Raw genomic sequence first — 14,665 nt, 5'->3', positions numbered from 1 at the left:
TACACGAAGCATATTTTTAAATTACGAACTAATGACATTTTCGACAGCCTTCGACACCGTACCCAGCTCTCATCTGCAGTACCGAAAGAGAGTGTACCAGCTATGGTACATGGCGTTCAAAACACACTAGTTCACAATCGAAATAATGGCCGAGGGGGATTCTCAGCAATCCCATTCAGCCACACTTCAATTCCCCTTGATGCCACTTCGAAGTCTGCTTAAACTTGGTCTTGGAAGCCGAAGTGTCCGTGGAAAGTTTCATCAAGACGAGTACTCTAATGTTCATCGCTATGTCCTTTACAGAAGCTTGTTATTCAGAATCTATTATTATGTCGAATAAAACTGTATAATAATGATCAAAACACTGAGGTCTTTGGACTCTATAAGAGACAGTTCTATTAGCCCTTTTTATGAACAGCTGTTTAAATCGTGGTGTGTTGTACATTTGAAATCCAGCTTTTACTTTGTTCATAAATTAATAGGTTTTTTAATAACTCTACACTATAAAGAAAAGAAACATTATTTGCTGATGCTGCGAAACAAACTATTCACAATAATATGGTGTCCCGCTAGTACAGTGGTAAGTCTACGGATTTACAACGCTAAAATCAGGGGTTTGATTTTCCTCGGAGAACACAGCAGATAGCCCAATGTGACTTTGCTGAAAGAAAAAACACGCACACACAGTAATATGCTGGACTACATTTTACTAGCTTGTGAAATTAAAAAAGTAGGAGCAGTATTTCCCATCAACATATAACGATCTAGAAGATATGAGTTATAAGCACCCATAACTTTTGATGAGGAACGTATAACCAGAAGCAAAAAAGGACGAAATTTCATATCACTGATGATCCTGTGATGTGTATGTATTTATACTCATGATCAGGTAAGAAAAATAAAAGTAAACCTAAAGTACACACACACACACACACAAATACACATATACATACATGTATCTCTCTCTATATGTGTATATATTTATATACATAACAAATTGTGTGATACAAAACATTTGAAAATAGGAAACTCAAGTTCAATAAATGCAACATTTGATGTTGAAAGTTGCAAATAAGTAACCATATGGACAACTACCACCTATCAGTCTTACTCTCTGCGCACTTCTTGAAACCAACGCCTAGGTTCCAAACGTTACCAGATGGCGTGAGCTTATGAGTACGTGGGTGCGAACTGTATATAAAACTCTGAGAAAGTGTAGCCAAGAACTTCATTGTACTACGGACTGGCCGCTTGTTTGTTATCAAGTTTCACACCATCTTTCTATCAGGTAAGCAAGAACTACAGATGTAGACAGAATTTCCTTAATTTGCTTTAGTCGTTACTAAGAGTTATAAATGAATTTATTTTATGATAAAAATCTCACGGAATATAGGTAAATGACAATTCTGAAATTTTAAACAAAATGAAAACGACATTCTTAGTGTTTGGAAGAATATTCTTTTTTTTTTTACAGACATACCTCATAATAATCTTCTGATTACCAATCGTTCGTTTAGCCATTAAGTTTAGTTTATTGATTCCATTACTTATGAATTTGTGAACGTTTTTTGAAATGTTCAGCTCATGCAATGCGGCTGTCGCAGGTTATGCTTACCAATTTGGCTAAGGGGTATAATTTTATTTACTTATTGTTTAATTTTGGTTAACCTTTTTTAAGTTTTCGAAATGTTTATTAAGGCTATATCGAGATATAATTTTCGCTGTTTTAAATGGGCTGAGTATTGCCCTACAATCATTACACCAATCTACTACTGTGTAAAGATATGTTTATACTCTATGAAGAGTTTCGTGAAAAGCATGTATATGTTAGATTCGAAAATGGAATGTTTTTTAAAAAATAAAAGAATATAAAGGAATGGTGATAGGACAAAGCCTTGGGGGACTCCAACAGTAATGTTAAACGATTCAAAGGTGGTGTTTTTAACTTTTATATATATTAAAGAATTGTGTTACTTACTTTCTGATAGTGAAGAGGGTATCTAATGACATTGTTATCAATGAAGGTTATTTTGACATCTAAAACTACAGCTAGCGTAGCTTTGTTATTATTGAATGTTTGTAAAGAGATTCAGTTATTCTAGTTAAATGGTCTATGGTTTGGTTACCTTTACAAGAGAAGTATTGGATGTTTGGTATTAGGTTGTGGTTCTCATAATAGGACTAGCCTGTTTGTTATTATGCACTCGAGTAATTTACAAAAGCAGCTTAATAAACAGATTGGTTTCAAGCTGTGCGGATTAGAACTATTTTAAGTAGATTTATGAATAAATGTGATAGTGGCTTTATTCCATGATTCCAAGTAACAGCCTTAAAGAAATGACAGACTCATAATGTTAAGAAAACGTAGTTATAGGTTTGTCCTTGCATTTTTGAGTTTTAATATTCGTTTTGAGCTCACTTGCAGTGATTTTTCTGTTTAATAACTCGGGAATGTCCGGGGATGTTTGTGTTTCAATGGACGTGAGAAATATTGAGTAGAGATGTTACAGGTAGAGTACTCACTGCCCTAGTTTTAACGTCGTTATGTTACAGGTAGAGTACTCACTGCCCTTGTTTTAACGTCGTTATGTTACAGGTAGAATACTCACTGCCCTAGTTTTAACGTCGTTGTGTTACAGGTAGAGTACTCACTGCCCTAGTTTTAACGTCGTTATGTTACAGGTAGAGTACTCACTGCCCTAGTTTTAACGTCGTTATGTTACAGGTAGAGTACTCACTGCCCTAGTTTTAACGTCGTTATGTTACAGGTAGAGTACTCACTGCCCTTGTTTTAACGTCGTTATGTTACAGGTAGAGTACTCACTGCCCTAGTTTTAACGTCGTTATGTTACAGGTAGAGTACTCACTGCCCTAGTTTTAACGTCGTTGTGTTACAGGTAGAGTACTCACTGCCCTAGTTTTAACGTCGTTATGTTACAGGTAGAGTACTCACTGCCCTTGTTTTAACGTCGTTATGTTACAGGTAGAGTACTCACTGCCCTAGTTTTAACGTCGTTGTGTTACAGGTAGAGTACTCACTGCCCTAGTTTTAACGTCGTTGTGTTACAGGTAGAGTACTCACAGCCCTAGTTTTAACGTCGTTATGTTACAGGTAGAGTACTCACTGCCCTTGTTTTAACGTCGTTATGTTACAGGTAGAGTACTCACTGCCCTAGTTTTAACGTCGTTGTGTTACAGGTAGAGTACTCACTGCCCTTGTTTTAACGTCGTTATGTTACAGGTAGAGTACTCACTGCCCTAGTTTTAACGTCGTTATGTTACAGGTAGAGTACTCACTGCCCTAGTTTTAACGTCGTTATGTTACAGGTAGAGTACTCACTGCCCTTGTTTTAACGTCGTTATGTTACAGGTAGAGTACTCACTGCCCTAGTTTTAACGTCGTTATGTTACAGGTAGAGTACTCACTGCCCTAGTTTTAACGTCGTTATGTTACAGGTAGAGTACTCACTGCCCTAGTTTTAACGTCGTTATGTTACAGGTAGAGTACTCACTGCCCTTCTTTTAACGTCGTTATGTTACAGGTAGAGTACTCACTGTCCTAGTTTTAACGTCGTTATGTTACAGGTAGAGTACTCACTGCCCTTGTTTTAACGTCGTTATGTTACAGGGTAGAGTACTCACTGCCCTTGTTTTAACGTCGTTATGTTACAGGTAGAGTACTCACTGCCCTTGTTTTAACGTCGTTATGTTACAGGTAGAGTACTCACTGCCCTAGTTTTAACGTCGTTATGTTACAGGTAGAGTACTCACTGCCCTTGTTTTAACGTCGTTATGTTACAGGTAGAGTACTCACTGCCCTTGTTTTAACGTCGTTATGTTACAGGTAGAGTACTCACTGTCCTAGTTTTAACGTCGTTATGTTACAGGTAGAGTACTCACTGCCCTTGTTTTAACGTCGTTATGTTACAGGTAGAGTACTCACTGCCCTTGTTTTAACGTCGTTATGTTACAGATAGAGTACTCACTGTCCTAGTTTTAACGTCGTTATGTTACAGGTAGAGTACTCACTGCCCTTGTTTTAACGTCGTTATGTTACAGGTAGAGTACTCACTGTCCTTGTTTTAACGTCGTTATGTTACAGGTAGAGTACTCACTGCCCTTGTTTTAACGTCGTTATGTTACAGGTAGAGTACTCACTGTCCTAGTTTTAACGTCGTTATGTTACAGGTAGAGTACTCACTGCCCTTGTTTTAACGTCGTTATGTTACAGGTAGAGTACTCACTGTCCTAGTTTTAACGTCGTTATGTTACAGGTAGAGTACTCACTGCCCTTGTTTTAACGTCGTTATGTTACAGGTAGAGTACTCACTGCCCTTGTTTTAACGTCATTATGTTACAGGTAGAGTACTCACTGTCCTCGTTTTAACGTCGTTATGTTACAGGTAGAGTACTCACTGCCCTTGTTTTAACGTCGTTATGTTACAGGTAGAGTACTCACTGCCCTTGTTTTAACGTCGTTATCTTTGAAGCATTTACAGAAGTTATTTAATCCATTACTAATTTGATTTTATTGTGTTACTGGTTACCATCAGAAATATGTGTTGTATTTATTTAGCTATACCGTAAATAATATGATTACAGAAGTCATTACAACTTTGACTTCATAATAGAACACAGAATTACAGAAAAAATCACGGCTGTGCTTGATTTCTGCTAAATTATTATCAAAATCTTTTAAACTTGTTTATTATTTTATTATTTTTCTCCTAACATCGTTATGTATGATAGATTTGTTTGTTTTAAATCTTTCTTCTAATGTTGTTTGAAGTTAATCTTTATTATCTCCAAATATTGTGTTCCATTTTGGCGAAACGTCATTAATGTTTGCATGAACACAAAAATCTGTTTTGGTTTAATACATATTACTCACTATGCAATTGAAAGATTGTATTCGTTTTGTTACTTGCCAATATTTCCTTTTGTTTTCGTTTATAGTTTTCTTCCTCTAGATGCAAAGAAGAAGTTCTTATGTTTTTTTTACTTTCATTTTTCGTCACCATAATAATAATAGGATACTTCAAAGTCTTATGCGATGCTTCAACTTCGTTTGTAGAAACTAAAACCTTTTTATTTTTTGTTCAAATATTCTCAAACACAGTATAACACAGGCCATCATCACAAACTTCAAAACAGTAGACTTATATGCTGTATATCTTAGTTGTCATCTTACACTAGCTTAGGCCCGGCATGGCCAAGCGTGTTAAGGCGTACGACTCGTAATATGAGGGTCGCATCCCCGTCGCGCCAAACATGCTCGCCCTTTCAGCCGTGGGGGCATTATAATTTTATGGTCAATCCCACTATTCGTTGGTAAAAGAGTAGCCCAAGAGTTGGCGGTGGGTGGTGATGACTAGCTGCCTTCCTTCTAGTCTTACACTGCTAAATTAGGGATGATTAACACAGATAGCACTCGAGTAGCTTTGTGCGAAATTCACAAACAAATGAATTTGTTAACTATCTTGTTAGAGATGGCTAACACAGATAGCACTCGAGTAGCTTTGTGCGAAATTCAAAAACAAAAAATCAAACAAATACACTAGCTTACACAACAGATGGTCAATGTGTATCATCATAACTCTTTTGGAACCCAATTAGCTTCAAATATTAAAAATGAATAATAAGAGGTTAATCGTAAGTTTACATGTCTCTTTTGGTAGGCATAGGAGATGAATATTTAGAAATACCATACTTGTTTGATATCATATGTGATATTCATATTAATGGTCTCTTTGATTAGATTTTCTTTCAATAGAAATTAGCTAATATAAAAATGCATATTGGCGTTTTTACTAATGATTCCTGAAATACCATTTTGATTTTGATAATTATAGAGAAGTGAATACTTAAATATATGAATATTACTAAATGTGTTTGTTTTTGTTTTCGTGTGGGGAGGAGTAACGTGTATGAACCAAAGAATTGTATACAAAACATCGTTGTTTTATTTAAAAATTAAGTTTTTAACATGAAGTTTTGCATATTTGTTTGGAAAATATATGAAGTTGCAACGTTAGATTAGTTCAAAGAAAAACAAATCCCTGTAATATTTATGAAACTTTTCCATGATGTTAGCTTTTAAAAGTGTCCTTGTTCTTAAGCATAAAGTCCTGCCCATCTCAAAGATCGAGGTCCGATTTTGTGACCGGTGCCTAAAGAAAAACAAAACGATAGTGGCTTTTAGATTACATTAGCATTTTCTGTGATAAAAAAGATAGTTTTCAATAATTTTAATAGATTAGCGTAAAATTAGGCTGCTTTTTATATTGTATTTATTTTAAAACTAAAATCTTTTGGTGGTGGGTAGGGTGAAACTATTTGTTATTTGAGTATACAGAATAAACTCGAGAGTATGATGAAATATACATGTTTTTGACGCAACATATTTGACAGGTATATTGAACGTATCATTAATCAACTAACGCAAACAAACAAGAATCTACACAGGATGATACACTACCTGTAACACTTGTACAGCAACAAAAAGAAAACAGCGAGAAAAGTGCAATGGGTTTCAAATAAGTGTGTAAGAAGTAAACAAGATGAAAAATAATAAATAAATAAAAAGATAAACATAAAAAGATATATAAGAAAATCATGTCAGTGCAAAGTGTAGAAATATGAATAAAACAGGCAAGGAAAGAAAAAATACCTAAAAGAAAGCAGAAATTCGGAAGAAGTACTGAAGAGAGAAAGTTAGTTTAAACAACAACAGATCAAATAAATCGTTAAAATCACTTAATACTTAGTTATGATACAAAGATTGCGGCTTCGCTATTGACGTTTTTTAGTACCAAGTACACAATGAGCTATCTGCGCTTTGTCTACCCCCAATAATTGAACTCTGGATTTTGGCGTCGTAAATTTACCCACATGGGGATCGATTACAACGAAAGCACTCAAAACTTAGCCCTAATCATTTTTGCCATTGAAATTTAAGTAAAATAGGTGTTTTATTAACTGTTAATTAGCTTCATTTTCATTTAGGATTGATCATTTAAATGGCATTAGCTAGATCAACTAAACAAATATGGTTAATTTTCGTCTGACTTTTTTTTTTAATTCGGTGAAGAGGAGTTAAATACTTTTCTACTTTTATATATCTTTCACAAAGATAAGCTGATATAATTGTTATACAACTATGTAATTACTTTAATATCTTTCTTATTTAAATGCATATGTAACACTTTTCTCAGACGACAGTTTTACGTTCACCGTCAATTAATAATAGGCATGTTTTAAATTTATTCTTCTCCTTGTTATTGAATTTGTTCATTGTAACACTGCTACCTAACTCGCTATTACGAAACATATTAAACATTTTATCTATTGTCATAAAATAAAACAAACGAACTAAACTATAAACCCGAATGCCTATTTACACCACTAGAAACCGGGTTTCGATACTCCTGGTGGGCGGAGCACAGGTAATCCATTGTGTAAATTTGTGCTTAATTCAAATCAAACTGGTCCAGCATGGCCAAGCCTGTTAAGGCGTTCAACTCGTAATCCGATGGTCGCGGTTCGAATCCCGATAGCATCAAACATGCTTGCCCTTTCTGCCATTGGAGTGTTATAATGTGACGGTAAATCCCACTATTCGTTGGTAAAAGAGTAGCCCAAGAGTTGGCGGTGGGTGGTGATCACTAGCTGCCTTCCCTCTAGTCTTACACTGCTAAATTAGGAATGGCTAGCGCAGATAGCCCTCGGGTAGCTTCGCGCGAAATTCAAAACAAACAAACAAACAAACTACAAATTTGAGAACAGGAATAAAGTTTCTTCGACGTTGTAAATCAAGGTACCTAGAGGTTAGAAAACAATTAAGATCCAAGTAAACCAATTTCATGATAACGACAAACCCACTTGAAGAAAGTTTATTCCTAAAGATGACCTAAGAAGGTCGAAACGTTGTTCTCTACTTTATTTTAATAAAAGTTTTAATACCCAACCCCATTTCAAACTCGGGTGAAGCTAGCTTATATCAGGTCATCCCTTAAGTAATGTCCGATTTTAGGTTCAGAAAAAGAGAAAGGATTTTTTGTATTCGTCTTTGTCTTATACCATTACCTGAATTTTCATTTTATAGATACTTGCAACTATCTGGCAGATTTCAATGTGTCTGAATGTTACGCCAAGTATAAAAATAACATCAATGCTTTCTTACAAATTGTTGTGTCAAAAGAAAAAAGTGATTATTATCAAAGTCATGGTGAAATAAATAAACCTTTAGTTAATGTCGGAAAAGTCTTGCTTTGAAAAAAACGTTTTCTTTATAGTTAAGCACAAAGTTATACAATGGGCTATCTCTTATCTGCCCACCGCAGATACCTAAAACCGGTTTTTAACGTTGTAAACTAACAGACCTAACGGTGTGCTCCTTAAAACCATGGAGCACCTTTTTCTGTAATATTTCTTCAGGAGAACAAAATATTTTGTCCTATTAGGATGATTATTAGCTTTTTAGAGAGCATTAATAAATATCAAGAGCTTTTTAGTATAATAAAGTATAATAAAGTAAAATTAATAAGGATTATAAAATAAATACTTGAAACTGTCAATTCTTGACTATGCATTTACTAGCAAAACCATGGTCGTAATAAATGAAATAATCGCGAAACAAGCAGTTGTATTCGTTTTACCTAATTATGTGATTATGAAAATTCCACATGTAGCGATAGTTTCAATTATATAAAATAAAGTAGTACAGCAACATTAACCGTCTTATGTAGAAGACTGAAACCAATGCAGTGCTCAGCATCTCAACTTTGGTTCAGTTAAAAGAATATAGGGTGGAATGTCAATACATCAAACTGAATAACAAAACAGTTCAAGTTCACCCAAGAAAGCACTGGAATTAGCAAAAATAACCTGGTTTAAAGAAGAGATCGAGAAGTGTTAGTGTGTTCGGGACAATGTAAGTGCACACCTCAAGGCAGAGACGGTTCACAGTGAATTGTGTTTTTAACTTCATTAAGTGGAATTTGATCTATTAGACAGAGACTTACATAATATTTGAAGTCAGTTGATATGCAGTACTTACTGGAATGAGAAACGAAAGTGGATACTATAAGTAAACAGTTCAAATACACAAATAAAATATTATTCAGTGTTTTCTACAAAAGTAGTAAGCCTTTCGAGATTTGACTTCACGAAAAATAAACCTCATTTATTAAGAAAAAAATATTGCTTGAGAACCAGAAGAAGCCTTTACTGGCGAAATCATGATAATAATAAGTGCAATATTTCTAAGACATACAAAAATCTCTATTTTCCTCGTTTTTGTGTTTAGGATTGTTACTTACTCTCACAAACTTCTTGGCGCAGTAATGAAGAATGTTTCTAATTATCACGAACTTCTTAGTGTAATTCCATGAATTATTACTAATTTTGTCCCACGTTTCTTGGTGTAATAATAATAAATATTACCAATAGTCAACAAAATTTGCAATTCTTCGAAACCTGCCTCCGTATAACTATATATCTGTCTGCGTTACGATGTAGAACACAAAATTAACCTCTGGGTATTTTAAAAACAATGGTATTGACAAGAGATAGGAACCGTTTATTATAACGGTGATAATAACAATAAACTCTGTTGTACAATAACCTTATTTTATAAAAACAACAACACTATTGATAATCAATAGAAATTTTCTATTACAAAAACAACGATACTGACTTTTATTAAGATCTTCTAGATTTATAGCATCAACATCGATAATTAGTAGGAGCGTTCTCGTGCAACAACAAATATATCGATAATTTATTTGGAATCTTATGGTGTAACCACGACGATATCAATAATTACAGGCACTTTCTGGCGTAACAGCAATAATATCCATAATTTGTAGCACATTCTGCCGTAAAATACGATATCAGTAATTTGTAGGAACCCTTTTGTAAAACAACAACGACTGATAATTTGTAACAGACTTCTGGAAGAACAACGATTTCAATGGTCGACGGAAATCTTCTATTGTAAGAACAACGAGATTGCAACGGTACGAGTTTTTTATTATAATATTTATCACATAATGCAAAATATCTTTTCATAATCATTAAAACCGTGGAGCAAGTTTTCTGTAAAATTTCTTCAGGAGAACAAGACAATTTATCCTTTTAGGATGATCTTTAGCTTCTTAGCTTTCTCTTCCGCAAGATCGACTGCTAAAAAACTAAACACAATTGTCTTCCATAACCAGATATTTTCCTTTCGATTGTCTTGCAGACTATTTGTTGACTAACTTAAGACAAGTGCGTTTAAACTTAAGATAACCTCATTGTCTTTATTCAGTCTACAGCCTTGTTGGTTGGCTGCAGGTTTTAGCGACGTCACCATAATCCAGAAAACGGATATCACAAGGTTAATTCTGAAAACTGATCCTATTTGTACTATACTATAATACCCCGAGTACAAGTGACACATGAGTCAAAAGACCATAAGGATAGGAGAGTAACTTGAATACTATAAATTTAACTCATTCTGGACCACATGTTACCGTCATGACCATAAAATGAAATGTAAAAAAGTAATATAATTTTAAAGCAAATTAATACACAAAACAGAACACTTTTCAGAATTATATATACCAAACCAAAAACAAAACCCTCAAGCATTCTTACATGCTGGAATGTATGAAATAGCATGTTTCTGTTAATTTTGGCTGATCTGTCTCACAGGTGACAGGTCTCATCCTCATATTTTAATGGAGGAGAAGCCTTTCGCTTCAGTCTCGTTTCCTTCTGGTTTTAGAAGGACCGAGGCCTATATCCATTCAGCTGCTATCTCTTTACACTGTTTAAACACTAAAATCTGCTCTAACGTTTGTAATCACTTTGGTGGCCTGGTATGAAGTTTCGCTTTCAATATTTTCTGGAGGAAAGCTCGTAACTTCTTCGTCAGTGATGCTTCAGAAGTCTTGGCAGTGTAGGTCCTCCAAGCTCTCTCTGCAAGACTTGCTGATAATACGGTTTGTTTGTTTGTTTCTGAATTTCGCACAAAGCTACTCGAGGGCTATCTGTGCTAGCCGTCCCTAATTTAGCAGTGTAAGACTAGAGGAAAGGCAGCTAGTCATCACCACCCACCGCCAACTCTTGGGCTACTCTTTTACTAACGAATAGTGGAATTGACCGTCATATTATAACGCCCCGACGGCTAGAAAGAGCGAGTATATTTGGTGAGACCGGGGTTCGAACCCATGACCCTCAGATTAACAGTCAAACGCCTTAACCCACCTGGCCATGCCGGGCCCCTAATAATACGGATGCCACCAACTTCATAGCAAGAACCATTGGGCGAGCCCTCTGGCTTGTCTACATTGCTATTATATTAGCCAGAGACTCTGTAAAAGTTGCTTTTTTGCTGTAGCTCAACCCCCCCTTCTCCTTCTTGAGAATTGAATGTTCTATATTACACACCTGGTATCAAAAGATTTTCTCAACTTTCTAGATGTATTGTTTTCTCTATGTAACTACATGCACTAGTATCATCAAGTTGTCACACTACAACCCATCGTGGGAAAATCCTCAGGCTTCTTTCTCTGCTTTTCCATTTTCACCTCCATGGATAGCATCAATAAGAGGAAAAAGTCCTACTGCTGTGCCACTTGGATGCTTGGCTTCTCCAGATGAGTCAGCACTAATGTTTTAGTTATGTGCTAGGATCTCTTGCAGATTTTTCAGCAGCATTCAGACCATCACCAGTCGTTTTGGACCGTTAGGCCCTTGAGTACTTCACTACGAACCCGTTCATCAAATCCATAAATTTTCCTAAGTCAGATGCAATGACAAAACAATGCTTATTCGTCCATAGAGTAGTTAATGGCGAACATTAACTTGGTAACCCCTCCTCGTTGATATTTAATAGTTGAACCAAGTAAATGGGTCAATTAGAACTTGTAAAATTCAGTTACAAGAGTGATTAAAAGTTGTTGGTCAGATGTGTCTCCACGGGTACGAAAAACATAAGAATTCTGGAGACTCATTAGGCAGGTGTTATTCGGGTGTCATTTGACCAGCATGCTCTACTTCATAGTCCCTTCCATATCACAGACACACGCACACCAAGCTGCTCTAATTTAGTCTGATTGACAGCTCATCTGCTATTGTTAAAGTAACATAAATAGCTCCAATGGGTAATACAATAAGGTTCAAAACTCTTTGGGACCTACGCAGTCTGGGTAATTTAGGTTAACTTTTTTACCTTCTCAACATCAAACCCTTCCAACAGACTGCAGTGGTTTATATTTTCCTCTTACAAACGTCCACCTCAGGGGCACTGGATATTTGATTGGATTGAGTTCTCCAGAAGTAAGCAAGCCTCCTTGAGTCAGCATTTGCAGTTTAATTGACGTCGTGGACCTCTGCTGCATTGGAAAAAGTTTTATATCCAGGAAATAAATTTTTCTAGACACTACTCTTCTTTTGAGAGATTATCTCTACCACTCATGGATTTCTCTTTTTTAATTGCGAGTACTTATACATTCGGAAAATAATGTTTCTCTCCCGCAAATCATTCCTTACAACTCTTAAGCTTGAGAGGTTAAGTGACGGTTAGTATACACATTATTGGTTACAAAACTCCACAAGAAGTTCTGTTTGGCATAGTACCAAATTTTTCCTTATTTTTTTCTTTTTCCTACAAGTATAAGTTAAGTTGTGATTAGCAGATTTATAAAAGAAATAATGGTAATGTTCTTTAATTGATAATTTCAACTGAGATCTTGTTTGCGAATGATAGAAAGGACTGGAGAAATTTTATAACAAGAGACAAAAGTTTTATTAACGACAAATAGAAGAAAGCAAATAAGTGTATTCATGCAAACAAAAAAAATAGTTGGTCTTGCTAAGATGATCTTCAACCTTTTATATTCTTTTTTTACTAGACAGACTATTAAAGAAATCAAAATCCATTGATCTATCAAAAAATAAAACCCATTGTCTTCCAGAATATAAATATTTTTTTCTAATTGTTTGGTAGAACTCACTGAGACTAACTGAAGAAAATGCACTCAAACGTTCAGATAATTAATTAATTCATTTTATTCATTCTGTAGGTTCACCTCGTTTTCTTTATCTCTCCAAATCATTGGTTGGATGTGGCTTTTAGTGGCAAATTAATCAGCCACTGAACAGATATCACAGTATTAACCCTTAAACTAGATCTTATCTGTACTATTGAAACATTTCAAGTAAACAGACCATACCTTAGCTACTAGACGATAAAGAGAGAGGATTAATTAGTTATTCCTGCTCCACATCTTACTGTCATGATAATGTAGAAACCTAATCGAAAAAATTAAAAACTTCTGTATTACTATAGAAGGTATAAGTTACATCATATGCTCACATGCCACAATAGAAAGGAAAAAAAAAACCCAACAGCAACCAACAGGCTGGAGGCTACTAATACACAATATTATTTACATTCATAAATGTGATCAATAGGAAGTATTACATTATTTATATTTGTATTATTAGCTTTCAGTTGTAATTAGTGCCACTAACACCTTTTCAACTACTTCTGAAATAATAAAAAATTTGGTATTACCAAAAAAAGAAAAGAATTATCCAAAGTAGCATGTTAACGTGCGTATTTGAACATCAAATACAATTTTAAGAGGACCTGCTTATAAAACAGAATTTTCTGGAAGTTAATTTTTCTTCCCGATGCGTAATCCGAATAACTGCTACAAGTATATTTACAAGCAATACTGAATTACCGTTTTATTTTGCTAGAGTTTGAAACATCGAAGTAGAGTGTTGTGATTCTAAGTGGTTTATATGTAGCAACGTTTAACCTATGGGTAGAGATTTTCAGAATGAATTGAGATATCTGAGAAAATAAAAAAAATTCAAACTATTACTGGGGTTCTAGTAAACATAGACAGACTAGTCACCATTTATAATTTGTTTTTCCAATGTAACAATAAACCTGTTCTGAGAAGATGACGTTGTATATTGTTCAAGTTAATTCTCCCAGTGTTAATATTACTACTCTCTAGATACCACCGGTACATTTTATATGACCTGTCAACATCTGCAGTAAACATACTGTATTCACAGTAACATTACGTATGTCTATTCCTACTATAATTTAACACTCTTTAAAGTTTGTACTCTTTAAGTACAAACAATTTTAATTTTATATGTTGGGTCCATGGGAAAGTCTGCTGGCGTTATTAAATATTCTATAATCTGTCGGGCTATGGAACAATCTATATGTTGCAGTGATTATTAGAAAAATCTAAAGTTTGTTTCCTAGAAAATTTGAAAAAATAGTTAAGATTAAAATAACTGTGTGTACATTACTAAAAGTAATTACAGAGAAACACACAGGAATGGTAAAAAATGGTACATTACTAAAAGTAATTACAGAGACACACACAGGAATGGTAAAAAATGGTACATTACTAAAAGTAATTACAGAGACACACACAGGAATGGTGAAAAATGAGTAAAGTCAACTTATGATTAGGACAATTTTTTCTTGCTGAAAATATTAAATGCAAGTAAACTTTTCAAATTGTATTCTTAAATAATATATTTCAGTTTATTTTGTCCTTGGACAAATTTAAATATAAGACACATTAAACAATTTATTTACATTTATTGAATTAATACCAAAACAAAAAATATATAATTATTT

At 34.6% G+C, this 14,665-nt stretch overlaps 1 protein-coding gene across 1 annotated transcript in view; it reads left to right on the top strand.

Moving 5' to 3' along the window:
- The first annotated feature begins 1,221 nt into the window (after positions 1 to 1,221).
- LOC143233842 (uncharacterized) overlaps positions 1,222 to 14,665 on the top strand; it is a 39,858-nt gene continuing 26,414 nt past the window's right edge. Inside the window, exon 1 of the mRNA XM_076470607.1 lies at positions 1,222 to 1,288. The gene's annotated coding sequence lies outside the window, so the exon portion shown is untranslated. The remainder of the gene's footprint in view (positions 1,289 to 14,665) is intronic.

The sequence above is a fragment of the Tachypleus tridentatus genome, chromosome 12 (genome assembly GCF_004210375.1).
Source record: "Tachypleus tridentatus isolate NWPU-2018 chromosome 12, ASM421037v1, whole genome shotgun sequence".
NCBI lineage: Eukaryota > Metazoa > Arthropoda > Merostomata > Xiphosura > Limulidae > Tachypleus > Tachypleus tridentatus.
Note: the sequence above shows the minus strand (reverse complement) of the source record. Positions and strands in the feature narration are given on the sequence as shown.